At 37.0% G+C, this 27,447-nt stretch overlaps 1 protein-coding gene across 1 annotated transcript in view; it reads right to left on the minus strand.

Moving 5' to 3' along the window:
- Positions 1 to 27,447, minus strand: part of LOC135087195 (uncharacterized) — a 212,684-nt gene that overhangs the window by 35,551 nt on the left and 149,686 nt on the right. The window lies entirely within an intron of this gene.

The raw sequence follows: 27,447 nt of genomic DNA on the forward strand, positions 1-27,447 counted from the left end.
GTTTAGCCGGCTAAAGATAGAAGAAACTAACATTAACACCTCATCGAAGATAAACTTAAGTTTAGCCGGCTAATCTTAAGTTTATGTTCACACCTATCTTTAGCCGTAACATATATACTGTGCCGCTAATCAACGCTAAATTTTGTCAGTGTGTGCGTGCGCGCCGCATACGTATTGGCGCGCTTACATACAAACCGCGCTCGGGCGTGTCTATGAAGATGACCTACTTATTTGTATTTACTCTGATAAAACTTTCGTGCGCTAGGGAGAGACGCATGCGGTGCGTCCCTTATCGACAACCGCTCGCATTCCTCCAGGAAATCGTACACTGGCATGTGCGTCATGATGGATAATCAATCATTTACTACCTAATTACTCGCGGAAATGATAAAAATAAGTACTAAATTATTTAAACTTTTTTTAAACTTGTTTCTTTTGTTACTTGTTATATTATTAATATTATTAATTAACACCATATCGCTCGGAGTCTTATCGTGGATAATAACTACATACAAAAATAATCATCATAGCTATATATTAGGGTGTCCCTTATTTTTCAAAGTTTTAAATTTGTAACGCATAGGTCTTAGTTTTGTTTGTTTGCCTCTAAAACACTCGGAAATAAATTTTTACCTTATTTGGAGTACGATAACCCGTGCCGACTTGCATCGAAACATGTTGCGCGGCAGTAGCGGTGCGTATTCGCGGTGTTTGTCATTTGTTCTCAATTAATCTCGTGATTAACACCTATTGTTTGACATTTAGAAGATGGCTGTGGAATTAAGGAGCAATAAAAAAAGTATTTTCTTAGTCGGGGACGTAAATTTATCAAATAATAGGCACAAAGTTACCGTTAATCGTCAAGTTTTTGCAGTATATTTTAACATATTTTGCGAAGTTAATTAAATGTTATTGAAAGCTCTAATCTCATCATTCGGGAGTGTATTATATTTTGGGAAAAAGTAATAAATCCTACCAGAGCCTAACTGTGTAAAAAAACTTGTGTATCTTCACCATGCTTGGAGGGAGTTGCAAGAAAAATTATTTAAAAAAATCAAGATTTATAAGCGCCGCGGTGAGGATGATTTAAAAACAAATAAAATATTTTAACAAAAACAAATAAAACCAAGGCGTCCAGAGTGATATAGGTGTAGACAAAAAGTTAGTTAAGAAAGTAGAAAGTGCAAGACAAAGAAAATTAAATAAACAAATAAATAAAAAAAATTGAGCAAATTGTTTCGGAGGTTTATCGTCATCTCTTACTACGCAAGATTCTATACAAACGCAAGGACATCACGACCAGCTTACCAGCTCTGAGGAAAGCCTTAAGGAACTCTTGACATCCACTTTCCAAAAGGTATATGAGAGTGTTGACAAATTGATTTCCAAGGCAGCCCTGAGCAAGTTTAGTCAACATCTTTGGTACTTCATATCAGAAGAAATTGCCGTTTTATCACTCTTTGATGATGAAGGTAATGAACAAACACCGTCAATATTGTAGTAAAAGTACAAAGAGAGAGTATGTATGATTCTTGGAAGAAATACATTCCATCTGAAGAAGGTATGATTATTTCTATGGTAAATAGGACTTTGTACTAATTTTTTATCCTGTTTTTAATGAATTGATAATAATACTGCCTTATTTATTGTTGCTGGAAAACCATTGAGTGGTTTTGTGTCTGTCAAGAGTATAAATTTATTTTCTCGATTGAAAATTGATGATAATTTCCCCCTGAGACACATTTCTATATGAGATAAAGATGTTGCCTATTTAAAGGCAAAAAAGTGCTTTCTTTAAGGGTAGTTAATGATACAGCTGAAAGAGCTATAAAGCTTATGCAAGATTTTCATGATTTGATCACTGCAAAGGAAGAGCAAAAGCTTTTTTTGCTTCGCACAGTGCACGGTGATTCACCCATAGGCCAAAAATCCAAAAATGTCACTGTCTAATCCCGGTCCAATGATGTCCCTAGGTTATTCACTAGTAACCAAGCTATCAAAAACTATAAATAGTAATGTAATAAGGTCAAGGTTTCATTCACTTTTGTGCATCGGAAGTGAGGGCATCTCGAGTCTAATTACCGCGACATGTGAGTCGTCGAAAGTTACTATGTTATTGAGTGTTACTGTGCCAAATGAAATGTTTAAGTACGGTGATCATACGGAGGTTCAAGAACAAGGCTATGTACTTTTATTATCAAACATTTTAATTTTTAATAATGCTCGGTTTATTTTTATTAAATTTTTTTAGAGACCCACTTTTTTCGACAAAAAAAAACCTTAACTTCTATTTCAATTAGACTTATAACTTTTGAAATGCCTTGTAATGCCATGAATTATTTTTTTTTAATAGAAGAGACTGTCCCTTATAAGGGCATATACGTTTCATCTGCCGCTTTTTGCCTCTTTTTAAGTTATAGGGTATCAAAGTATAATTTTCGGTAGTATTAAAAATAAAACATTTTTTAAATATTACTTTTATGTTGTTTTAGGTAAAATTTTCAAATGTTTCGTTTCGAGGATGATGATATAGACCTTTAGCACTCTATATAGGGTAGTACAAAGGAAAATATGATCATATTCTTAACAATTTGATCGAAACTTCGTGCCTAGCGGATAACGTTTTAAATATTGATTTAGAGACTTTAAGTGGTAAAATTAAGTATGTATGTACACGAATTTACTTTTTATGGGCAAAAGCAATTCAAACTAAATCTAAATTAACAGAAAAGCACTCTAATTGGTTGAATTATGTCGAAAATATTGATGTTTAGATGTTGAGCTAACTGATTTTCGTTTACCTCATCACGACGACGCTAGGCGGTTTTTCTTAAACTCTGAAATTTCAACTGAAATTACTGGTATCAAGAAAAATCTACTAGATCGGTGCTGGACCATACTTCAGTGTCTAAATTCAAGATATAACATTAATAAGACGAAATTCAAAGAGTTCGCTTTAGAGACAGCTCGACAATTAGTTGCCAAGTATCCTTGGTATAATATACCTGCTTCCGTTCACAAAGTACTAGTTCATGGTACTAATGTTATAGATCACGCTTTATCGGGCAATCGGTGAGTTGTCTGAAGAACAAACACATTAAATTATTTAGACGCAATTAGGTACACACGATTGAGCCGCATCTTGACCAATACAGATTAGGTCAACAGGCTTCTTCTTCATTCAGACCCCCTCTTATCAAGTCTACGTAAGTTAAGAGTTAAAAAAAGATGCCCTATCAAAAACTGCACTGGATTTGTCATGTATTTAAAATATATTTTTTTTGTGTTGAAAATTGGAATTGTTATGTATTTAAAATTAATTCTATGTATTCTTGCAATTTTATTTTATACCTTTATAGTTAAACTATTCATATAAATAACCATTATCACAACATTCTAACATTAAAAGTCGCAGTATTAAATGTTTTAGATTTTTTTGTTTAAAACAAAATTACTATGAGACATTTTTTCACCTGAAAGTAGACATTTGTGTTGCGAAATGTCATAATTATGTTGAAATTTTAATTATTTGTGTTTATTCTAACATGTTTCAACGTATAAAATAAAGAAAACCACTTTATTTTGAAGTTAAGTATTTATGGCCGCCTTAGTACGGAGCGTGAATCACAGTGCAGTGTAGCAAAAATCAGGCCAATATTCAGGAGCATGGAAATCTGTATCCAGAATGTAAAAAAGGGTCCCTCAAAAGTAAAATATATTGTCTGATCTGTAATGTTATCTTCTTTTTATAAATATTTTGTAAAAATTAAATATTTTAATTGATTTAGCTACTTAATAAAAGGGGTAAACCAGCATTTTTCAAAATCTTCAGAGCTAGGTCGGCACGGGTTAATGTTGACGTAGGAAGATGAAATTTTGTATTTAAGTATGTCTGAGTAGTACAAAAAGAAATAGGGGGTATGCATTACAATATCTAAAAAAAAAATTTTTTCGGCCATATAAGGGACACCCTACTATATATTTGCACTTTTTATTTTATTTGTAATGATTTATTATAATTCCGAACGCGGTTCTATTAAATAGTCTGCATATTAACAAGAATTCTTAAGAAATATTCACAAAAGTTGTTGTTGTATGGAAAATTCCACACAGCGAGCGAAAGGAAAAGCTAACAAGGCCGAAAACCGACAAGGAGTAAAAATACCACGAACTTCGCTCTGTGAAGGTTGCACGTTGATTTATTTTTAGACGACTTAAAGGCTTCTTCATCAAAAATTTGACTTTCTGCAGCACCATAAATGCAGTATTGCAAATGTTATCTACCGCGCTTTGGTAAAGTCAAAGTCAAAATTTCTTTATTTGTATAGACTATTATAGTATAGTGCTCACAAATCGTCAAATATTTTGCTCTTAAGGACCCTCTCATGTCTCATAATCTTTTTACCCTATCAGTAAATCGTGATATCACCGCTTTGGCTCCCCTGCGGTCAGCGGTCCAGGTAAAACAATCGTCAGCCGAAAAAATCTTTTGACTATAATAATAATTTAATAAAAACTTATAAATTGAGAACAAAGTTCGTTAAAAGGCAAGCAACACAAACGTAAGCCTAACTTTTACGGTGACCTTTGCTGTATATTCTATTTACGTTGTACCTACCATAAAATCTGTTTTTTATTTGGGCAATGATTAGAAGTTGTTTCCCCCTCAGCCAGACAGTTTTGACAATTCCAACTCCATGCCAGACTATCTTTGGAGGATAGCTGCCAAAGCCACGATGACCCAAACTTCATGATGTAGATACCAACATTCTAATCTAATTAGGAGCATACTCTGACAAACTTTCAGCTTTTATAAAATGACGTAGGTCTGGCGTTCACTAGCTCGTCACAGATCATAACCAAAACCAACCCTTGACATGCCGTAATTTGAAGAAGCAGTTCATAAATTCGCCCGCTTTTCCTATCGGAGGCGTAGCTCAGTTGGCAGAGCGGTCGCGTCAATGCGATGGTACCGGGATCGAAGCCCGGCGTCTCCAGGGCTTAAATCTAAATCAATCTTCGCTTTTGCTTTTTATTTTTCAGCATAACGTTTTTGGCAATATTTAATATTTTTCATATTTATTCTGTTCGCAATCCCCACTGACTGCAGAAAATATAAATACAAAGAAAAAGAAACCTAGTATGCAAAATATTTTATGCAGTAATAGTAATTCTTTTACACACTAAATTCAATATTGTGAAGATTATAAGCACACTTATCGACCCGGAAAGGTATCAACTATCAACACCGTATTAACACCGCCTTACGCCGCGCTGTCTACCAAGCGGCGACTACCAAGCAACATGCCCTTAAAAGTGACGTGTTGCGTACCAATGGGCACGTTATAAAAAAGTAAAAAAAATGATATCTTTGGTGTGATTTATATTTTTAACGTTATAAATTGAATAAATTCACTACAAATAAATTTTTTGGTTAATTTCACGGTATCTGAAATATTACAAGCACTTTTAGACAAAGGATACGACTTTAGTAAGAATCTGGAAGTTTAGTAGGTACTGATATATTCAGAATTATGTGAACATAGATTTACGGGCTACAATATTATGTATACTTACTTGGTGATCCAATTTATAGGCTACTGAAATGGAATATTTTTTAAAATAAAAGTTATATTATTGGGTCTCATAAAAGCATTGTTAAATACGAGTACTTTCCGTTTTTTTTTAACAAAAAACATTAGTATGTTTTTAACATTAGTAAGTCTTGTCTTAGTAGTCTAAGATTAATATATAGATTTAATCAAAATTCCAAGAGTGCATTCTTTAAAAATACTTTTTGGAAAGTCTCAACGTACAGTGTAGTATAATTATGTAGTTACATATTTAATTTACAACGAGAAATAATAATCATACATACATATTTCGAAGTGTAGTTGCATGTTTGGAAAAAGAATGAAGAATGTTCACTAATTTTGTTTTTTATCTTTCTGTATTCTCTCTTAAAAATAAAAAAATACACGTGAAAGATTAGTTTCCAAGATATTGAATTATAAAGGTGCGGGCGGGCGGCGGCCGGCCCGCCATTTTATGCGCGTGACGTCATAAATAATATAGCGACTGGCTCAAAGTATGGATGGAATCTTGCAAGCTGAAGAAAAGACCCAATTCCGGACAACCGATTAAGCTGAAATTTCGCATACACGTGTAATTTGGATGACCATGCAACATGGAGCTGATCCGATGATGGAGCTGGAAGGTGGCCATAGGAACTCCATAATAAAACGACTTAACTCCACCGAGTGTGGGCTCGTTCGTTTTGTATTGACGAGTACTTCAATTCTATATAGTAATCAGGGTCTAATGATGGAGCTGGAATGTGGCTATAGCCGCTATAGGTACTTCGCAATAAAACGACACAATCGCATCAAGTTTGGGTTTGGTTCAATTTTAATTTCTGTGATGGGTCTGGGTGTTAATATGTATAATATGTATGTATTTACAAAAAAATGTATTGAAGTATGTTTATATCCGTTGTCTAGTGAGCGGACACTGTGAATCCCATCAAAAACAATACTTGTCAAAAAAACCAAGTCTCGCAACTCAGTTGTTCTACGGTAAAAAGTTGTGAGATCCATGTAATACCAAGTCCAGGCCAGGAAATCTTTAACGTTTTACATAAATTATTGACTTGGCCATCGCACTAAATAATTTAATTGTTGGGAACCCAACAACGCGCGGGAGGAGACGTGCGGGCGGCGTACAATGACTAACGTCACCTCGGGCCGACAGCGTCATCATTGGCTGCGCTCGGGTCACACACTCGCCTTTGGACACCACTGTCGACGCACGATTACCGCGTAGTCTTAGATAATTTTCTGTAATTAGGCTGGCGAGAATACAGCACCTATTTTTATACAGTCCGCTATTTCATTCATTTCTACTAATATTCGTTAGGACCCTAACATTAATTTACACGTGTTTTCATGCGATGGCCAAGTCAATATATTTATGTAAAACGTTAAAGATTTCCTGGCCTGGACTTGGTATTACATGGATCTCACAACTTTTTACCGTAGAACAACTGAGTTGCGAGACTTGGTTTTTTTGACAAGTATTGTTTTTGATGGGATCTCATTTCTTTTTGTATTTTGTAGACAGCAGTTATGTATCTAGAAAACTGGACCGAAATTGAAAAATTTTACTCGACTTGGCGGTTGCACTACCGTGCCCCCAAATATTTTAGTTTTTCCTTGATTCATACACCAAACACTACTTATATTCCAAATTTGAAGCTTCTAGGTCTGCTAGAAGTGCCTTAGAGTTTTGATGATCGGTGAGTCAGTGAGTGACAAAATTAAGTAACTTTGACCCGTTATAATTCTTAAACTACTGGTTCAAATTGAATGAAATTTTAAATATACCGTGTCTTTACAATGCCTGCATAGCTAATGAAAATTCAGCCTTCTAGTTTTATCCACAACGAAGTTACAGGCAGTCGAAAATGGCCTGAATTGCTTCGAGAAAAGGATGGTACGGCCGTGCCGCTTTTTTGCTCGACTTGGTGGGGGCACTGCCGTGCCCCCAGATGCCAATGTAGGTACGTCACGCGGGGTCACGTGACCGTCGGCGGGACTCGATATTTAAGCGAACTTTGAATGCCTATAAAATCAAAACTACACTCGCGAGCAAAACTATGGAATCACTTACATGAAGTTGTTTTCACGCGAACTTGTGTACTAACGAATTTGTTAGTAACAAAAAAAGTGGCACCATTTTAAAGATTAAACTTTTATCTTTAAATTGATACCAAATTCATTTAAATCACACCAGTGTTTAAAAAGATATCCCGGCTGATGTGAAGAAGTAACGAAAAAGACATGTATGAACTGTTTGATACGTCGCGAGTTGCGGCCTATTTACCCCCTATAAAAGCACGCGTTTTTAGATTTTTGCTTTCACACGTTGATTCACACACATCTCCGCTTCTTTTGACACTTTACCTGGGATTCTACACCTTCAGAAGCAGCACAAATCGTTGCACTATTGCAAGAAAGGCTCAGCCAGTGGGCTGCCGCACGTCAGCGCCACATAAGCCAGTCCTGGGTTTCGAAAGTTTCAAGACGCTTTCGGGAGACTGGTGGCTTTATCCCGAGACCAAGTTCTGAACAGCGCCGGTGCACATCGCAGAGGGAAGACCGTTTTTTCATGTCAACCTCTCTATGAAATCGTCATTTGACTGGAATCGATGTCCATCAAGAGCTCAGAAATGTTCGTAAGATAGCTGTTAGCGAGTGGACAGTTCGTCTAAGATATAAGCAATAGAATTTGACTCCAAAAAGGCCTGCCACAGGCTCGAAACTGACGGCAGGTCACCGATAAGCACCCTTTCAATTTGCTCGTACACATCTCGATGAGAAGGCGAGTAATGGAGGCGAGTTCTGTTCTCCGATGAATGCAAATTGTGTTTGCAGGGCAGCAGTCGAAGAGGTCGGGTTTATAGGCGGCCTGAGGAGCGATTTGTGCAGTGCTGGTTCGCTGAAACAGTGGCTTATGGGGGTGGCTTGCTCGACTTAACATCGAGATGTGTACGAGCAAATTGAAAGCGTGCTTATCGGTGACCTGCCGTCAGTTTCGAGCCTGTGGCAGGCCTTTTTGGAGTTAAATTCTATTGCTTATGTCTGAGACAATCTGTCTACTCGCTAACAGCTATCCTACGAACATTTCTGAGCTCTTACTGGACGTCGATTCCAGTCAAATGACGATTTCATAGAGAGGTTGACATGAAAAAACGGTCTTCCCTCTGCGATGTGCGCCGGCGCTGTTCAGAACTTGGTCTCGGGATAAAGCCACCAGTCTCCCGAAAGCGTCTTAAAACTTTCGAAACCCAGGACTGGCTTATGTGGCACTGACGTGCGACAGCCCGCTGGCTGAGCCCTTCTTGAAATAGTGCAACGATTTGTGCTGCTTCTGAAGGTGTAGAATCCCAGGTAAAGTGTCAAAAGAAGCGGAGATGTGTATGAATCAACGTGTGAAAGCAAAAATCCGAAAACGCGTGCTTTTATAGGGGGTAAATAGGCCGCAACTCGCGACGTATCAAACAGTTCATACATGTCTTTTTCGTTACTTCTTCACATCAGCCGGGATATCTTTTTAAATACTGGTGTGATTTAAATGAATTTGGTATCAATTTAAAGATAAAAGTTTAATCTTTAAAATGGTGCCACTTTTTTTGTTCCTAACTAATTCGTTAGTACACAAGTTCGCGTGGAAACAACTTCATGTAAGTGATTCCATAGTTTTGCTCGCGAGTGTACTTGGTATTTTTAAATGAAATAAAATAATGTATTTGTATTTGTAAAAGCTTAACTGTAACAAAGGTTTCAAGTGATTTTGCATACCTAGTAACATTCTCAATTTTATTGTTCTCAAATAAAAATTCCGAATTTCACAACAAAACTCTAGCAAATATTTCGGTGCAAAATATTTTTTAAGATTCGAAACCTTACAATAGGCACGAACTGGGTATTTAAAAAGTTTGTTTTCACAATAGTTTTGCATCGCAAAATTTTCCAGTTCGTCAATCTTGTAATATCAATATTGTTGTTTTTGTACTTAGGTACTTCTATTATTTTGAAAGTTTACTAAATCTTTGTACGAATCGACAGTGTAATAAAAAATTCAAAACTAAAATATATTATTACAGAATATTGCCCGTAGAATTAATTATCTCGAAACGTTATTTATTTTAAGCTCTCACGTGATTTTGAACATACAATTAAAATAAAATAAAATATTGATTAGTGTATTTTTCAAAACCAGTATAATTTCAGATATTATTTCCTACAAACAGACTTGGAATGATACAAACATTTGAAGACAAAATTGTCATCAAAATTCAAGTTCAATTTTATTATCAGTATGCCCTCAATGCTGGTGATTATAATTTTCTCAGGAACTGCGCCGCACTGTTCTGAGGGTTTAGCACTACGTGATATTACAAAGCATTTTGTTCTTAAGGGCTAATGCCGATTGCAACTCTACAGTAGATAAATATTTTTATTTACTTGGAATTTTAGAGTTTATTTTCTTTCAGAGACCAATTTTGATTAGGTATTCTCTTTTATGCTTGGTACTGAAATTATATGTAGTACACAAATATTTAGCTGCTTCATTTTGTTCGATTATCATTATTATTATTTTTTATGCTAGACAAGGTCAGGTATTTGACCGCAATCGCACCTGGTGTTAAGTGAGATGCAGTCTAGGATGGTACATACTCGTATCTGCCCTGTAAGTGCCTATTCACTCTCGCCTTGAAAACGCCCGGATTATAGTGTTCAGGAAATACAGTAGCAGGCAGCGAATTCCAGTCCCTAGCTGTTCGCATTATAAATTATTATTATGTTGACTTATTAAAATTACCTATTTTTTTTAGAGACTTATTAACCTTAACCACATAAAGGTGGGTAAATAAACTAAAGTCGCTTACATAGCCCGACGGATTTAGCCAGCTGAAGTGGCTATAGGCAGGGCACATAGTACGCAGAACTGACGGCCGATAGAGCAGCAAGGTTCTGGAGTGGAGGCCACGTCCCGTCCACCTACAAGGTTGATAGACAACCTTATAACGATGGCTCCTACGTATACTGGCGTAAGTGAAAAAAATAGATTTTTACAGGAGAGACATTTAAGTAGGCAGAACCATATTTTTGGGTCATCATATCTTCTGACCTACTAAAACGAATTTAATATTAATAATTTAATGAAATTTCACATTTAGCCTTAACATGTAATGCTTTTGCTACTGCTGTTATCAATTTTTATATCTTTTTCATATATTTTGAGATTTTACACATTGGCATTTTTACGTCGTCATCCTACTAATATTCCTGCTAATATTATAAATGCGAAAGTTTGGATGTCTGGATGTTTGTTGCTCTTTCACGCAAAAACTACCGAACGGATTTTGATGAAACTTTACAGTATTATTGTTTATAACCCAGAATAACATATAGGCTATAATTTATGAAGATCTGTACAAACTAAATTTCACGCGGGTGAAGCCGCGGGCAAAAGCTAGTATTTCTATAATTTCATGTATATTGTTCAACGTAAAGAGACTTAAATGACACCGTAAATATAATATTTTAAGCGATTACTCTCTTTATTTCCGTACCGCGCGGGAATAACTTGACATCTCGACCTGCACTTTTTTTTTTATTAGCTTAAGCGCTTCCTCTACCTTATACCCTACTGGTATAAAAAACTCAACTCGAAATACCCAAAAATACTTGAAATACAGCTCTTGTTCATAAGTAAATATCTCTAATTTAGGCAATAAATATTTGACATAACGATATATCCAATTAATATTATTCTTACAAACATTTATATTTCGATTTATCAATGTATGTCAGAACATGTATTTATTAATATCTCGACTTATACATTTATGGATTTTCGTTTTTTATTTGACAAAAACAGTTATCAAGTTATGATCCCCTCTGAGTACTAAACACATCCATGATATGTGCAGTTGTTTTGTTATGCTCGCAGTCAAGAGTTTGGATATTTGGAGTTATCCAACTATTACCTTCGTATAATCATATTTTTATAAATGTGTCATTAGCAGTTGTTAAAATATAACATTGTCAGGATTTCGAGCGTCTTTAAATATTTTTTACTTACCAACCCCTGAAAATTTTTTTTTAATATATTTAAACGTTAATTATTACTTTTATTACTATTTTCAATAGTTTAAAAAGAAATTAACGTTTAAATAGCAAGTTGAAAGAAGAAGGATAAGTTTAGTCAATAGGTAGGTACTATCTACTAATGTTTTTTCATAACAGACTAATATTTCGTTTGACAACAGAATTTAAGTAAAAAATCTAATAATAAACTTTTAGGTCAATTTTAAGTTCCGGATAATTTTATTTTTATAGTCTATTTGACTTCAATGACATTATTTAGGAATAATGATGAGGTAAAAGTAAGTAGGGTCGATACGCCAGATCTCGTCCATTTAGTGAGTTGGTAGATTTGAGGAATAAAGATAATATACAATTTTTCGTAATCATTTTGAACGAAAAATTGTTGTCATTATGCTCCCTTTAGTCTTTATAAGTATAGTATTAAACTTGCTTTAAACCATTAGAAGTTTTAATATTATCTTTGTAATATTAATAAAATATAGAAAAAATGCATTCAAAATCACTAACAATTAATAACAGCATGGAAATAAAAAAATATAAATCAAATCTTACTAATACCAATCAAAATATTTAGGTATCACACTTAATAATTATAAACAGACATATATTTCAGTTTATTTCATTTTTTGAAATTTGTATAGTATGGCTCAATTTGCAATATGGTATCCTCTCTAGGCACAGTTTGCTTTTTATATTATTTACAACGTCTGTATTTAGAAAATAGTCGTGATAATGTGGACGCAAATTGGCTATCATAAGGGTAAGCTACATTAAGAGCGTGTATTAGCGTCCAGGAAAAGGCCTAAGTACTGAAAAAAAACTTTGTGTTCGATACGTCATGTAAATAACGTTTTACATGACATAAAACATGCATTGTTTTGTATATTTTAATATCTTAGACCCAGTTAGACCAGACCGCGATCACTTCTGACGCAAAGTGGAAATTGCATTGTAGTAAATTCGCATCCACCTTATTTTAAGTGTCATTTAATAAAGTACAATCACCGATATCATTATCCGTATTGTATGGTTCATGGTTAAGGCTTATAGACTGCGGTAAATCCCAAACTAGACCTAAATATATTAAAAACTTACCTTGAAACGCGCACCTGCTCATGTGGGATTTATTTTTAGCAAAAACGGTAGCATGCTATAAGATTTTTTTAATGTGGGTTTACGTGTCATACATTCAGGGAATCATAGCAATAGCTTTCGTTCTAGAGTGATCCGTCATTTGGACGTGAACTGGAAGGTGGACGCGAAAGGGCGTGTCGACCTTACGCAATAATGTATCCAGCTAATTTTAATTATTTTAAGCTTAATGGTAAGCTTAAAATAATTAAAATTAATTGTGCTTGTTATAAAGCATGGCTTTTGTTCTTTTCTTTGTCTTTTTTTAAATTTTAAGTAAACCTACAATTACGTGATCAAAAGCGATCATAATCTGCGATTATATTTGATTTTTCTAATAAATTTGCTACTATTTCATTGCAAAAGTGATAAAAATATGTTCTATTTTTATGTTTTGTTTTTTTACTCAAACTTCATTCAAAATAATTAACTTAAATCCAATTTTTACACCTTAAATATTTGTTTTTCTTTGGTGAATAACTTGACAAGTCGTCGGTACACAACTTGACAAGTCTTTTTTTTAATAGATTAAGAAGATAATTTAATCAAATTCTTACGCCAATCGAAAGATATGCATCAAATTAGCTTATTTCAATCATAAAAATATCAATTATCATTAATTCCGATTTACTAGGGAACTCTAAACTTTAAAATCGCTCCCCTGAAAAGTACGCAAAAATGACATGTCAAGTTATTCCCGCGCGGTACGGATTTATGCATGTAATTATTTTATTGTTATCATGTGCTATATAATAAATTAGTTAGAAAAAGTTGTTTAATGTATCGTTATTACGTTTTAACGCATATACGCCCCTGTGTTCGAGATTTAGTTAGGTCTTTTAACAGGTTCCATATTGGCTCACATAATATTCTAAATCCTATTCTTTGTCTTACTACCGATTTGTGTTCATTATAATCTCTCTTCATAATTTTATTTTTCATACTTTTTTTATTCATACACTTTTATTACTACCAATGGAGCTCATACATACCAACAGTTAGTGATTATAATTTTTTTATCAATACTGTTACTACCGAGAACCATAATACATAATTTTTTTTTCAGATCTTTTTTCTTCATAACATTCAATGATCATATTATTGCTTTAATTAATAATGTTGTTACTAAGAACATACTTCAACTCATAATGTCGTTGTTCAGACTAACTTACCTACTTTGTAACAGACAATTATCATAATTTTTGTATTAAGAAAGGCAATACTAAGAAAATCTTTTAACTTAGGTATAATGTCATTTTCGATAATCGAGCGACGAGCGGGCGGGCTGTTTACGAAATACGAGCAATTTTTAAGAAAAAATCTAGACTTAGCGCTCGGCGGCCGCTACCGCGGCACGTTAGCTTCGCTCGCTGCGCTCGCTCGCCTTCACGCTGGGTGAGGTCACCAGTCTAACCTAACCTAACCTAGTATTTTGTTACCCAGCTAGTTTTTTAAAATGAGGAAATCTTCTTGAATTTCTATAAATTATGCTAATTCTATTTCACGCATCAAAAATATTGCCTATACATTTACTATACATTTATTTATATACATTTACGTTTCAATTACATACAATTATGATTAAAAACTATATGAAAATAAATATTATTTTAGTATAAAACAAATGTATGATTATAGACATCATGATTTTCAATAATATGGATAAATAGACTTATGATTAAGAAATTTATAAAAACAAATAGGTATTAGAATAAATCACATTTATGAATATTGTAGTTATTTATTCGAATGATTATGAGTTTCGATCATTAGTATAGAAAAATATATGAAAACAAAATATTAGTAAAAACTAAGTGTATGATTAGTGATATTATGAATTTCAATGATTATGTTTTTGTCGTACCCGACGAAAACTGCCCTAATTGCAAAACAGCAACTTTTCAGGAGAGACATTTTTGTGTTTATTTTAAAAAGCTATCACAATAATGATAATTTTTTGCTATGATAGTGTGTATGGACCTCTTATTGACCCATTAGAACTGAAGTATTGTAATAATTATTTTAATTTCGATGATGTTTGTCGCTTAATTCCTTATTCTTCGTTGTATTATCACAAGCCACGCCCTAAAATGGGGTCCCAAGAGCCATTAGGGCCTTTTTCTGCGGAAGTTTTAAGATCGCAAGCTCCAACTTGGGGTCCTAAGATCCCTTATGTTCTTTTTCTACGGAATTGTTAAGGCCACAACCGCCATTAGGCCAAGTTAAAATTTTTCAGGTAACGATTTTATCAGTATTGTCAATGAATAATGCAAAAATATATCGATAAACTTTGATGTGTGTATAAAATGTTCGTGAAGTTATAGAAATTCATAATTATAATAACTGAAGTGTGAGATTTATTCAATAAACAATAACTGAATAATTAATATTATTATATTAAATTAATATTTTTTTAAAAGTAATATTCATGATCATAAAAATTTGGGACAGGTACCTACATCAATTATCTTTGCAAACATGAACGTGACAGGTAATACGTAACTCACGCGACAAGGAAAAAAAAAATTGTCAGGTTGCAAACAGCTTAAAGCTTACTTAAACTTTTGTTTATTACCTATCATCCGCATTGCACTGAAGGGAAGACGATATTATATTACGTCGGCCGTTTGGTGTAGTGGTTCAGAACGGACTACTATGCCGAGAGGTCCCGGGTTCGATTCCCGGCCGGGCAGAAATTGAAATGATGAATTTTAATTTCTGTGACGGGTCTGGGTGTTACTAGGTATGTATAATATATATATATGTATAAAAAAAAAGTATATAAGTAGTATATCCGTTAAGCTAGCACCCATAACACAAGCATTAAGTTGCTTACTTTGGGGCTAGCTGGCGTTGTGTGAAAAGTGTCCAAAGATTTATTATTATTATTATTCCTTTATTTATATTAATGTCTTAATTTTAAATATTTTTTTTACAATGTAAATTACAAAAGAAAAAGTTATAAAAATACATTATAAAAAAAAACACTTAAAACTAGTTTATCCGCCGGCAGCGGAGCAGGGCCCAAGCTACCGGTGGTCAGGGTCACAGGCTGAGGAACCTCCGGACAATGCGTGCCGTGCTGAGGATCACCGCCTTTTGCATCTGACCCTTGAGCCAACCATCCAGCGAGAGCTTCTTTAGATGTTGGTCGAAGCTCTTCGCTATTAGCCCGTTTGCCGAGACAACTATCGGGACAATGATCGTCGAGTCAACATCCCACATTATTATTATTATTATTATGTTTGTACGCTTTGGAGCTCACGGGTCAAAAGTGGCCCGGTCCTTTATAAGGCTTGCGTGGGGATACAGATCCAACACGTAGAGGCCGTTTTAAGCGCAAAATAATCGACAAAAGTGAAAGTGGTGCACATGCTGGATCTAGTCTCTGACTATATCATGGGATGTAGCCAGATACCATCCCCAGCCTGTGCACAGGAGCTATTGCAGTTATTGGAGAATGGACTAGGGTTATGGATGAAGGATGGATGGACTGGTTACTGGGCTATGGATGGAGACTACGGGACACCTGCCTGGTTCATAGTCTCGGACTGAAAAAATGGCAGGCGGTGACTAGCCAGCGACTAAATGGGCCCCCCCTGGCGTCATGGGTCGTATAGACCGGACTGAGGGGCAACATTGGCGTCTGCCAGCTCAGGGGTGTAGAGAGGTGTGCTGCGCTTTCTCCGAAGTTACTCGCGGCGTTATGCTCTTTAACACTTCCACCCCTGGAGCATATAGCTCTAGCGACTCCACTCTGGCCGGCCGGTTAAGGCAAGCCAGAGGTGAAAGTCCTGCAGACCCTCTCGGATTCCACTTCGGCAAGCCGAAGACGAGGGTCTTGACCGACTCTCGGGAGCACTCGGATTAACAACTGGCCCCGTGGTGTCGCTACTCACCAACAGCTCGCCACAAAGCTGCCCTGCGGGGCCACAAAGCTGCCCTGCGGGGCCCACAAAGCTGCCCATTATTATTATTTGTGGGTCGTATGACAGAACTTTCCCCCGGGACAAACTTAGCGTTAATTTTTTGGGTTTTTGTTGGCAGTCAAGCTGTAGATTCCGCCCACATAGGAGTCAAAGCGGTGAGAAGAGGAGTTTGGAATAGTCCCTTAAATTGATCATGCTTGTAAGCACAAAGTTATGAACAAAACGGGATAGGTACACAAATTAAAATTTGATTTTAACAAGTTTTACTTTTTTTTACTTTTATTAATTTTATTGTAGTTATGATTATAATAAATCATTGTTCGTAATAATAACTGAAGATCAGGGTCACAGTCCAGGCCCTTTCAGGGATAATTACTCATTTTCATGTTATGTTGTAAATTTTTTTAATAAACTATTTCTTTCTACCTTATATTCAATCGTCTCAAAATCATATTTTGTAAAACAAAGAAAATAGCAATGCACAAAAAAAGTATATTGAACTTAAAAATAGCTTTTAGCTTAATTTAATAACACATCTATCTATATTATCTATATCTATTATCTATCTATATTATATAAAGCTCGATTACCACTGACTGACTCACTGACTGACTGATCAGGGGTATTTTTGGGGTATTTAGAGGGGAGAGGGGTAAAATTGTTGTTGTTTGTTTTAAACTAGATTTTTTGACTGCCAGCTTTAGTATATTTTTTGAACCAAAAAACAAAATGGCGGCACTTTTTGAAACACCAACTTTTCTGTCTTTGGTCCTGAATTTTTTCTTTTTTGGTGGTTTGTTGGGGTTGCCAAGGTGTGTTCAAAAATGTGAGAAAAAAACGGAAAAACAAAATGGCCGCGCCGCCATCTTGGATTGAAAACGCGTTTTCAGGGGTGTTTTTGGGGAGCTGTAACTTTTTGATGCGCAATTGTTTTTGAAAAATTCTTTTGAGTATTTGTGACATATACAGGGTCCTTCTAAACTAGCTACATTCCTTTTAATGGGGGCATCTATACGGTACACTGAACAAGTTCACCAAATTTGAGTATGTGTTTTATAATGATTTTACAAAGTTACATTTTCTAACAAAAATAAAAATTCATTTCGTCTTACATAATGGAACATGCTGTATTTTTTACTCACACAACAAAGCTGTAGTGTATTCATTCTGCACAGGAACACGAGACACAACACACACAACGCTCACTACCACTGCACACTTTTTTGTTGTTTACACTCACGTCATAACAACTCACAGCAGTCGTCACAGCTGATAGCCGATTAGCTGATCGACTGATTGGGCGAGCTATCACTTTAATGTTGCAGGCCTACTCTCATATCGTTGTCTATCCTTATTATCTTATGTTAATCACAGTAAAACGGACTCACGATACCATCGAAAAATCAACCAGCAAAGGCCATGATTTTTAAGGCGCGTCTTAGTAAATTTATTTGCATTTGTACATCTGTGCGTCATAGTTCACTTCACGAGCACTACAAAACGCACCTTCACACAAGAAAGCTAATCAAAAACTGAATTAAATCAAAGCGCACGCGCCGACAAATGCCGACAAGCCGCACGCCTTTTGTTGACACAAAGACGCCGACGCCGCCAAAGCAAAAGCCGAAAAGTTGGCATAAGCGTACAGTCGACGACAAAAAAGAAACTTATTTGTTTATTATTTTATCTGCTTGCTTTCGATTTCAATTGATTCGAATCTAAATTATGATGTTGAGTATTTCATGGTAAAATATCCTATAACAGATAATAATTAAAAATTAATCGAACTTATTGTTTTGTGAAGGTAATTCAATGGCCTAGTCAATTATTTAGAAACATTAAATTAGACTATTGAAGCAAATAAAACTCTTCAATTTGTTTGTATTGATATTCCATTTATCCTAAATCAAAGTCCATTCTTAAATTAATCGTTAATGTCATCATTTCTATTACAATAGAAAAGTAGATGAGGTAGGTAGGTACCTAATTAGTTAAATAAAATTTCCGAATCATTTCCGTTCCAACTTGGTATTTATTTATGACCTATCTTATGTACCTGTGATTTAACAATAAACACAATTTTAATTTGAATAGTAAAAAAAAGTTTGTTGCATTTCTTAATTTTATTTTGGTGAGTGTACATTGCGCTAGCCGGCGGCCGGCGGCACGTGTCTAAAGGCGGCGGCACGTGTCTAAAAGTTCGTTTGCTGCGCGCCGGCTAGTGTTGTACGATACGACACTCGAGTCTTGGAATCTTACTTATTAAAAGTTTGAAGAAAATAAAATAGCTATGAATTAAGACTGTGTGTTTATTATTTTATTGGACCGTTTTAACTTTTTGATTACGAAAATCGTCAGTCTTTAGATGGATACTTCTGATTCGATTATTTGCGTTTAATGGAATTTTATTGATATTACATTTGTATTGTGCGATTTATTTTATTTTCAATTAGGATATAACATACGGATGATGATATGAAATCACTCATTATTGCCTATTAGTATACACCAACTCAAGTTCATGTCATGATTCAGTCTAGCTCAAAGAACTTAAAATACTCGAAAGGACTCGGAAGACTCAATTATTCCCTTATTCATGTGACTAACGAGTCCTAGTCTTAAAAATAAACTCAAGTCTCAAAATAAAGACTTTAAAGACTCGAGGTTCTTACAACACTAGCGCGGTCGGCTATTGTGAGGGACGGCTGTCTTTGATACCACCGACTCCGCCACGCATAAATAAGGATGTCAACTCCAAAATTCTTTCTAATCTTAATAATAATAAAACTATCATTATTTACTTTTATAATTTTTTTTTGTTTCTACGATGATTTTAATGATTATTATTTCAGTTTAAAATTGATAGTTGGGAACAATTATTTACTTATTTACTTCGGAATACTAAAGACTGCCGATAATCACAGGTAGATAATTCAATAGTAGCGTTTAGTTTCTGCTATGATCGAGTCAATTACGAATCACATTTTTATTTAATTTGCTAAGGGGATATTAAGCGATTAAAATTAACATGAAAAATGTGCCTGCTTTATCGTAATAATAACCGTAATTCTAAATTTCATAGTCATGGTAACTATCCCATTTGTGTATGGCATAAAAATAAGTCATTGATTTCGGCAACTAACTTTTTGCTTCGTTTCGTTGCTACGTTTGAAATGAAAGATTTTTACAAGCGCAAAAGTATTTTAACGAACTTTTGAATAAACATCATTCCATTAAGGCCACTAAATAAGTACTTACCACATAAGATTTTTTTATGTTACCAAAAATAAATAAACTTTAATTTTCTGCTTAATTTAATTCCTCAAATAACTAGTAGTAGCCCTAGAATAGCTTGTGTGGCGCCCGGTCCGTCGTCCGGCGGCACTCTTGTGTTCGCGGCCAGTGGCCCAACGGCAGCACAAGCGCAATGGCGGCCATTACGTAAGCTCGTGTGCGTGCGTTTTTGTCGGTGTAGTAGTGAATCAGCTGAACAGGGTGTTGTATTGGGTTGATAAGAAATGAAGTTGTTTCCTTAATTATCTCGGAAACTAGCCTGAATTTTTGGCTCAAACTTTGGGAACGTATTCAGTGTGACGTATACATGCTCCCATTAAACGGAACGTAGCTGATTTAGAAGGACCCTATATAGTCTGCTTCAGAGCCCCATTCACAGATTATCAAAAAACAAGATGGCGGCTGAGCCGTCGGCCATTTTGTTGCGATCAAAAAATTCCCCAAACTTTGGTAGCAATTTTCCGGTAGATGGCGACACCAGAGTGGGATACAATGTTCCGGGCGATTGTTGGTCTGTTATTCGAGTGTTGCCATAAATCGGAAAAAACTACCATTTTGGAAGAAAATTTTCCACCACGGCCCCGGATAGTAGAAAATGGAAATTTCCAGAAATTCCAAAAACTTGGTATGCAGTTTGGTGACATTTGGGGACCCGAATGACATTTCACCATTTTTATGAAAAAAGTCTGGCAACACTGAAAGTTATGGGGAAAAGTTTTTTTTGCGACATGGGTGTCTTTGAAGTTAGTGACAGACAGAAAGAATTATGGCAGAAAAAAAATAAAAATGACGTTTGGTCGGATATACGACCCAGATTATGGGAAAAATCCGAAATGTCAGAAAATCAAGATGGCGGCGGCGTGGGCGGCCATTTTGTAAAAAGTTGAAAATTTCGAATTTTTGGAATTCATTTTTCGAGTACATGGCAACATTTTGGAAAGTCGAGTTGTATGAGGCGGTTGTGTGTCCTGTCAAGAGGTTTCGCTTGGGTGAAGAAATTTCTCCAGTGTTGCCATACCTTAGGAGATTTGGTCCAAAAATGTCGAAAGTAGAACTAACGACTTCCGGTCAAAAATTTGGATGACGCCTCCTGCAAAAGGGTCTTGCAAATGACATTTGACCATTTTCATCTCGATCACCTGGCAACACTGGGAGTTACGGGGAAAAGTATTTTTTTCGACATGGGTGTCTTTAAAGTTAAGGACGGACAGAAGGAGATATGGCAGAAAAAATCCAAAAATGTGGTTTGGTCGGTTATACGATCCAGACTATGGGAAAAATCCGAAATGTCAGAAAATCAAGATGGCGACCGAGTGACCGGCCATTTTGTAAAAAGTTTCAGATTTCTGATTTTTCAAATGCATTTTTCGGGCAGTTGGCAACATTTGGGAAAGTCGAGTTGTATGGGGCGATTACGTAGTTTGTCAAGGAGTATCGTTTGGGAAACCAAAAATTTCCAGTGTTGCCATGCTTTGGGAGATTTGGTCCAAAAATGTAAAAAATGGAAATAACGACTTCCGGTCAGAAATTTGGATGACGCCTCCTGCAAATAGGTTAAACTAATGACATTTGAATATTTTTATCTCGATCACCTGGCAACACTGGGAGTTAGGGGAACTCAAAGTTTTGGGACAACGGAGGAATAAGGAATTGTAGAAACAAATGAATTCGGGATTGGGTGAAGTTAGACAAAAAGTAAAAATGGGGTTCGGCGCGGAAAATGGTCCAGATTAAGGCAAAAATGCAAAATTTTGGAAATCCAAGATGGCCGCCAAGCGTTCACCCGTTTTCCTAAAGGGACTAAATTCTCCATACAAATTGTATGCAGGGGGGCTAAGCTAACGTAGAAAAAGGCGAGGCCGAAGGCCGAGCGATAGTTACAAGCCCGAGAGTCGCCATAGGTTAATTTTAATGCGTCAAAAAAGGACTAGAGCCCAGTGACAGACAGAAAGGCGAGGCCGAAGGCCGAGCGATGGTTCAAATCCCGAGAGTTACCACAGTTAAACTCGTGTTGCGTCAAAAAAGCACAAGAGCACAGTGACAGACAATAAACACCCCCTGTAATTTTTGCGAGGCCGAAGGCCGAGCTCCGAATGCGAGGCCGCAGGCCGAGCGCCGCGTAGGGCGAAGCCCGGAGCGGCCAGCATCGCAGATCTAGCTTTTGTAGCCCGCGTAGCGGGCGACCAAAGCTAGTCTATCTATCTATCTATCTATCTATATTATATAAAGCTCGATTACCACTGACTCACTGACTCACTCACTGATCAGGGGTATTTTTGGGGTATTTAGAGGGGAGGGGGGCAAAATTGTTGGTGTTTGTTTTTTACTAGATTTTTTGACACCCAGGTTTTTTAGTTTTTTTGAACCAAAAAACAAAATGGCGGCATTTTTTGAGACAACAACTTTTTTATTTTTCATCCTGAATTTTTTCTTTTTTGGTGGTTTGTTGGGGTTGCCAAGGTGTGTTAAAAAAATTGAGAAAAAATTAGAAAAACAAAATGGCCGCGCCGCCATCTTGGATTGAAAATGCGATTTCGGGGTGTTTTTAGGGAGGTGTCATTCCGTGATGCGCAATTGTTTTTGAAAACTTCTTTTGAATAATTGTGACATGTATAGTCTGCTTCAGAGCCCCATTCACAGATTATCAAAAAACAAGATGGCGGCTGAGCCGTCGGCCATTTTGTTGCGATCAAAAAATTCCCAAACTTTGACACGAATTTTCCGGTAGATGGCGACACCGGAGTGGGGTACAATGTTCCGGGCGATTGTTGGTCTGTTATTCGAGTGTTGCCATGAATAGAAAAAAACTACCATTTTGGAAGAAAATTTTCCACCACGGCCCCGGATAGTAGAAAATGGAAATTTCCAAAAATTCCAAAAACTTGGTATGCAGTTTTGTGACGTTTGGGGACCCGAATGACATTTCACCATTTTTATGAAAAAAGTCTGGCAACACTGAAAGTTATGGGGAAAAGTTTTTTTTGCGACATGGGTGTCTTTAAAGTTAGTGACAGACAGAAAGAATTATGGCAGAAAAAAAATAAAAATTACGTTTGGTTGGATATACGACCCAGATTATGGGAAAAATCCGAAATGTCAAAAATTCAAGATGGCGGCGGCGTGGGCGGCCATTTTGTAAAAGGTTGAAAATTTCGAAATTTTGGAATACATTTTTCGAGTAGTTGGAAACATTTTGGAAAATTGAGTTGTATGAGGCGGTTGTGTCTCTTGTCGAGAGGTTTCGCTTGGGTGAAGAAATTTCTCCAGTGTTGCCACACTTTGGGAGATTTGGTCCAAAAATGTCGAAAGTAGAAATAACGACTTCCGGTCAAAAATTTGGACGACGCCTCCTGCAAAGGGGTCGTGCAAATGACATTTGACCATTTTCATCTCGATCACCTGGCAACACTGGGAGCTACGGGGAAAAGTATTTTTTTCGACATGGGTGTCTTTAAAGTTAAGGACGGACAGAAGGAGATATGGCAGAAAAAATCCAAAAATTTGGTTTGGTCGGTTATACGACCCAGACTATGGGAAAAATCCGAAATGTCAGAAATTCAAGATGGCGGCTGAACGGGCGGCCATTTTGTAAAAAGTTTCAGTTTTCTGATTTTTCAAATGCGTTTCTCGGGTAGTTGGCAACATTTGGGAAAGTCGAGTAGTATGGAGCGATTACGTAGTTTGTTAAGGAGTATCGCTTGGAAAAACGAAAATTTCCAGTGTTGCCATACTTTGAGAGATTTGGTCCAAAAATGTAAAAAATGAAAATAACGACTTCCGGTCAGAAATTTGGATGACGCCTCCTGCAAATAGGTCAAACTAATGACATTTGACCATTTTCAACTCGATCACCTGGCAACACTGAGAGTTACAGGATTTCAAAATTTCAGGACATGGCTGGTTAGAAGGAATTGTTGAAACAAATGAATTCGGGATTGGGTGAAGTTAGAAAAAAAGTAAAAATGGGGTTCGGCGCGGAAAATGGTCCAGATTAAGGCAAAAATGCAAAATTTTGGAAATCCAAGATGGCCGCCAAGCGTTCACCCGTTTTCCAAAAGGGACTAAATTCTCCATACAATTTATGCAGGGGGGCTTAGCTAACGTAGAAAAAGGCGAGGCCGAAGGCCGAGCGATAGTTTAAAGCCTGTGAGTCGCCATAGATTTATTTTTAATGCGTCAAAAAAGGACTAGAGCCCAGTGACAGACTGAAAGGCGAGGCCGAAGGCCGAGCGATGGTTCAAATCCCGAGAGTTACCATAGTTAAACTTGTGTTGCGTCAAAAAAGCACAAGAGCACCGTGACAAACGAGAACGCCCCCTGTAATTTTTGCGAGGCCGAAGGCCGAGCTCCGAATGCGAGGCCGCAGGCCGAGCGCCGCGTAGGGCGAAGCCCGGAGCGGCCAGCATCGCAGATCTAGCTTTTGTAGCCCGCGTAGCGGGCGACCAAAGCTAGTCTATAATATATAAAGCTCGATTACCACTGACTCACTGACTGACTGATCAGGGGTGTTTTTGGGGTATTTAGAGGGGTGAGGGGTAAAATTGTTAATGTTTGTTTTAAACTAGATTTTTCGACTGCCAGCTTTACCACATTTTTTGAACCAAAAAACAAAATGGCGGCACTTTTTGAAACTCCAACTTTTTTGTTTTTCATCCTGAATTTTTTCCTTTTTGGGAGTTTATTAGGGTTGCCAAGATGAGTTAAAAAAATTGAGAAAAAATTAGAAAAACAAAATGGCCGCGCCGCCATCTTGGATTGAAAATGCGATTTCGGGGTGTTTTTAGGGAGGTGTCACTCCGAGATGCGCAATTGTTTTTGAAAATTTCTTTTGGGTGTTTGGGACATGTATAGTCTTCTTTAGAGCCACATGCACAGATTATCAAAAAACAAGATGGCGGCTGAGCTGTCGGCCATTTTGTTGCGATCAAAAAATTCCCAAACTTTGGTAGCAATTTTCCGGTAGATGGCGACACCGGAGTGGGGTACAATGTTCCGGGCGATTGTTGGTCTGTTATTCGAGTGTTGCCATGAATCGGAAAAAACTACCATTTTGGTAGAAAATTTTCCACCACGGCCCCGGATAGTAGAAAATGGAAATTTCCAGAAATTCCAAAAACTTGGTATGCAGTTTGGTGACGTTTGGGGACCCGAATGACATTTCACCATTTTTATCAAAAAAGTCTGGCAACACTGAAAGTTATGGGGAAAAGTTTTTTTTGCGACATGGGTGTCTTTAAAGTTAGTGACAGACAGAAAGAATAATGGCAGAAAAAAAAAAAAAATGACGTTTGGTCGGATATACGACCCAGATTATGGGAAAAATCCGAAATGTCAGAAAATCAAGATGGCGGCGGCGTGGGCGGCCATTTTGTGAAAAGATGAAAATTTCGAAATTTTGGAATTCATTTTTCGACTACATGGCAACATTTTGGAAAGTCGAGTTGTATGAGGCGGTTGTGTGTCTTGTCGAGAGGTTTCGCTTGGGTGAAGAAATTTCTCCAGTGTTGCCACACTTTGGGAGATTTGGTCCAAAAATGTCGAAAGTAGAAATAACGACTTCCGGTCAAAAATTTGGATGACGCCTCCTGCAAAGGGGTCGTGCAAATGACATTTGACCATTTTCATCTCGATCACCTGGCAACACTGGGAGCTACGCGGAAAAGTATTTTTTTCGACATGGGTGTCTTTAAAGTTAAGGACGGACAGAAGGAGATATGGCAGAAAAAATCCAAAAATGGGGTTTGGTCGGTTATACGATCCAGACTATGGGAAAAATCCGAAATGTCAGAAAATCAAGATGGCGACCGAGTGAGCGGCCATTTTGTAAAAAGTTTCAGATTTCTGATTTTTCAAATGCATTTTTCGGGCAGTTGGCAACATTTGGGAAAGTCGAGTTGTATGGGGCGATTACGTAGTTTGTCAAGGAGTATCGTTTGGGAAAACTGAAATTTTCAGTGTTGCCATACTTTGAGAGTTTTGGTCCAAAAATGTAAAAAATGGAAATAACGACTTTCGGTCCAAAATTTAGATGACGCCTCCTGCAAATACGTCAAACTAATGACATTTGACCATTTTTAGCTCGATGACCTGGCAACACTGGGAGTTACGGAAACTCAAAATTTTGGGACATGGGTGGTTTTAAGGAATTGTTTTACGGGATTGGGTGAAGTTAGAAAAAAAGTAAAAATGGGGTTCGGTGCGGAAAATGGTCCAGATTATGGCAAAAATGCAAAATTTTGGAAATCCAAGATGGCCGCCAAGCGTTCACCCGTTTTCCTAAAGGGACTAAATTCTCCATACAAATTGTATGCAGGGGGGCTCAGCTAACGTAGAAAAAGGCGAGGCCGAAGGCCGAGCGATAGTTTAAAGCCTGTGAGTCGCCATAGATTAATTTTTAATGCGTCAAAAAAGGACTAGAGCCCAGTGACAGACAGAAAGGCGAGGCCGAAGGCCGAGCGATGGTTCAAATCCCTACAGTCGCCATAGATTTACTTGTGTTGCGTCAAAAAAGCACAAGAGCACCGCCACAGACAATAAACGCCCCCTGTAATTTTTGCGAGGCCGAAGGCCGAGCTCCGAGTGCGAGGCCGCAGGCCGAGCGCCGCGTAGGGCGAAGCCCGGAGCGGCCAGCATCGCAGATCTAGCTTTTGTAGCCCGCGTAGCGGGCGACCAAAGCTAGTCTATACTATATAAAGCTCGATTACCACTCACTGACTCACTCACTCACTGATCAGGGGTATTTTTGGGGTATTTAGAGGGGAGAGGGGTAAAATTGTAGGTGTTTATCTCAAACTAGATTTTTCAACACGCAGGTTTTTTAGATTTTTTGAACCAAAAAACAAAATGGCGGCCTTTTTTGAGACACCAACTTTTTTGTCTTTGGTCCTGAATTTTTTCTTCTTTGGTGATTTGTTGGGGTTGCCAAGATGTGTTAAAAATTTAGAGAAAAAATTGGAAAAACAAAATGGCCGCGCCGCCATCTTGGATTGAAAATGCGATTTCGGGGTGTTTTTAGGGAGGTGTCACTCCGAGATGCGCAATTGTTTTTGAAAATTTCTTTTGAGTATTTGTGACTTGTATAGTCTTCTTAAGAGATACATTAACAGATTATCAAAAAACAAGATGGCGGCTGAGCCGTCGGCCATTTTGTTGCGATCAAAAAATTCCCAAACTTTGGTAGCAATTTTCCGGTAGATGGCGACACCGGAGTGGGGTACAATGTTCCGGGCGATTGTTGGTCTGTTATTCGAGTGTTGCCATGAATAGGAAAAAACTACCATTTTGGTAGAAAATTTTCCACCACGGCCCCGGATAGTAGAAAATGGAAATTTCCAAAAATTCCATAAAGTTGGTATGCAGTCTGGTGACATTTGGGGACCCGAATGACATTTCACCATTTTTATCAAAACAGTCTGGCA

The sequence above is a fragment of the Ostrinia nubilalis genome, chromosome Z, assembly GCF_963855985.1.
Source record: "Ostrinia nubilalis chromosome Z, ilOstNubi1.1, whole genome shotgun sequence".
Lineage (NCBI taxonomy): Eukaryota > Metazoa > Arthropoda > Insecta > Lepidoptera > Crambidae > Ostrinia > Ostrinia nubilalis.